Below are 3,391 nucleotides of genomic sequence, written 5' to 3'. Positions count from 1 at the left end.
ACCTAATGAACTGGTGACATTTAAGGGCTCTAGTTACACGTGAAGATGGCCTAAACTCTTATCTACAACAATCGTTAATTATTATTGTAATGTCCTTTCTTTTGATGATCAGAGCCGGCCCTTGTAGGGCTTTTATATAGTAGGGCTACGGTTGAGGATCAGAAGCCAAGAGTTGAAAGCGTGCCTCGGTATTGCTCGCGGGAACCAAACCGATGATGTCCAAGCTTCATCCCCAATCTCTCCTCTCAGGTATGTGTAAACATCACCAGTGCTGAATGTATTTGAAGCCCTTCCAAGTATCTCCCAAGAGTAGTAGTCAGGATTTTCAGTTAGTTCGATGGTTGTGATATGCGCATATAACTGTAACATAGCCTCTGATCGAGCAGGTGGCAGACGCCAGCTTCCATTCCGATAGAGAGAGGCCACCGTTGCATTCAGGGGAATGCCAAACCTCGAGTTTGAAGCTGCTTGTAGTGCGGTGATGCATCCCTCCGGCGCCTAGTTATGGGTCCAGAAACAGGCAGTACAACCATTCTCCAGATTCATCTTGATGAGAGGGAAGATAACTGAGCGTGCTTTGATCAACTTTCTTACGAGCCAAGAATGAGATTGGCTTGGCCTAATGGTCCAGTAGTTATCCAGCGAGCCTTTGAGTATCACCTCCTTAAACCAGGAAGCCCAGACAGAGTCTTCTCGAAAGAACACCAGCCAGATCAGGCGCATTGCACAAGCCTTATTCCAGGTAGCCAGATCTTTTATTCCCAGTCCTCCCTGCATTTTAGTTAATGTAACCTTGCTCCACGCCACTTTAGCTGAGTGGTGACTTTCCAAATTTCCTTTCCACAGAAAAAACTGCACATCGAATTTATTTTGTCTATACATGCCTTTGGCAGGATAAATGAAGAGCACCAGAAAATTGTGATACCAGCAACAACCATCTTTATAAGGAGAAGCCTACCAGAGTATGATAGTGATTTTACCGACCATGAAGAGAATCTACTTTGATCATACGCATAACCCATTATTAACCAAATAGCTAACCCATTATTAACCAAAAAATTGATCATACGCATAAAGGCGATTTCTAAAGCATAAAAGCCGGTCAATATAGTCAAATTAACATTTTCTATATTGGCTTTGATTACAGACCAACATTGTATGTATTGATCAAATTAATGTATGGTTTAGAAAATTTATGGTTTAGCGATTTATGATCTTTTAAACATACTTACTTATGTTAGTTAGTATAATAAGGATATCATTAGATTTTTTTTGCCTACAAAATCAAAACTAAATATTTTACAGAAAATCATACCTAATTATTCGTCTATTTCAAAACAAAACAACATCCAAACTAAAAATGGCTCAATTTAATGACATAAATTAGGTTTGTTAAATTAAAATTTAAAAAGTCTGTTTTTTACATTCAGTGTCTTCTTATTTCTGAATGTTTTTTTGTAACTTGGTTTCATTTTTTTTTTTGGTTTCTCTAAATAATATATTTCTTTAAAAAAACTCTCAATAAAATGTTTGAACTTTATATTTAACTTTAAAACAAAAATATACGAAAATGAGTCAATTTAATTGCTTAAAATATTTTTTCCTAAAATAATCATAAAGATTAAAACTTTATACATATTTCAAATCAAAATAATAATTTAAAGTTTTTTATATCAAAAATTGAATCAATAATATACATATATTAAATATGATTTTTACTAAAATATTTTCTAATAACCATTATTAAAAAATATTTTCAATATATATAAGAAAAATACAATACAAAGCCCAATTTAATATACCAACTTAAATTAGGATTTTAATATTTAACATTAAATTTTAAAATATAATATATGTGATTATTTATATGATGGTACATATAAAATACTATTAATTATATGATTACTTATATGACGGTACGTATAAAATACTATTAATTATATGATGACACATATATGATATATAATAGTGACTAAGGATTGACCTGCAGGTACCAATTTGGGTCTGTTTGGGTTTCGGATTTCAAGAGTCAAAAATTCCAGTCTTATTCGAATATTTCTAAATTTTGGTTCGGGTTCGATTTGGATCTTTGCAGGTTCCGCTCGGGGTCGGATAATCCATTTAAATTATTTTAAAATTCATTATATACTTTAATTTTTTCTAAAATATAAATAAAACAATATATTACATATAAATTTGAATAACATATGTCGGAATATTTAAACTTAACATTTTTTACCTCACTTAAACTTAACATATAAATTAGTTTGGTTTAAATATTAGATTAGAGAATCAATAATTTTTTTCAAGTATTTTGGTGTTTTCAGTATACTTTGACTATTTTAGATACTTAATTTTGACTATATGTATATACTTTCAAGTATCTAAACCAGCTTAAAAATATCATATATATTATGGATGTTATATATAAATTAACTCTGAAAATAATTAATATATATATAAATCTATTTCGGATACATACGGGTATCTAAAATACTCTGGTTCAGATTAGATTCAGTTCTGGTTCTCTAAATACAAAAATTTTGAATAATTTGATACTTATTAGGTTCGGGTTTGGTACTACTTTTTCGGATCAGTTTTGGTTTGATTCTTTGGATTCGAGTTTTTTTTACCTAGCCCTAATATTGACATGAAAACAAATAGCGATATATTTTTGAAAAATACATCTGCGCGGATTCGCGGATCAAAATCTAGTAGTGGTTAAAATAAAAGGGTAATGGATATCCATGGTTTTAAATTATATAATTATATTTTCCACTATTTTAATGAAATAAGAAAATTTGCAAAAAAAAATTCTGTCAAAACGAAAAAAAATTTCGACAAAATAAAAACACATGTTTTTCAACCAAAACCTGAAAACCGAGTTTTCCCGCCAAAATCCGAAAATCGAGTTTTTCCGCCAAAACCGAATAACCAAGATTTCTGGCAAAAACCGGAAAATCGAGTTTTTCCGCCAAAACCGAAAATCGAGTTTTTCCACCAAAACTGAAAAATTGAGTTTTCCCGCCAAAACCCGAAAACCCGCATAAACGAAAACCAAGTTTTCCTACCAAAACTGAAAAACCGAGTTTTCTGGTCAAAACCGAAAATCGGGTTTTCCCATCAAAAAAACCCACCAAAACGAGAAAACCGGATTTTCCCACACCCGCCAAAACCCGAAAACCAGGTTTTCCCGTCAAAACCGAAACCGAGTTTCCCACCAAAACCAGAAAACCGAGTTTTCCCGCTAAAACCCGAAAACAACCAGGTTTTCCGCATAACCGAAAATCGATTTTTTCCACCAAAACCGGAAAACCGAGTTTTTCGGCTAAAACCCAGAAACCAGGTTTTTCCCGCCAGAAAATCTGGATTTCCGGCCAAAACCCAAAAA

At 32.6% G+C, this 3,391-nt stretch overlaps 1 long non-coding RNA gene across 1 annotated transcript; it reads left to right on the top strand.

The window, feature by feature from the left end:
* Positions 1 to 130: 130 nt before the first annotated feature.
* On the top strand, positions 131 to 1,144 carry LOC130500777 (uncharacterized). The gene is made up of 3 exons (XR_008939322.1): positions 131 to 249; positions 387 to 742; positions 894 to 1,144. It is a non-coding gene; the product is annotated as an uncharacterized LOC130500777 (long non-coding RNA).
* The last annotated feature ends 2,247 nt before the right edge of the window (positions 1,145 to 3,391 follow it).

Source organism: Raphanus sativus, unplaced genomic scaffold (genome assembly GCF_000801105.2).
Source record: "Raphanus sativus cultivar WK10039 unplaced genomic scaffold, ASM80110v3 Scaffold0033, whole genome shotgun sequence".
Taxonomy (NCBI): Eukaryota; Viridiplantae; Streptophyta; class Magnoliopsida; order Brassicales; family Brassicaceae; genus Raphanus; species Raphanus sativus.
Note: the sequence above shows the minus strand (reverse complement) of the source record. Positions and strands in the feature narration are given on the sequence as shown.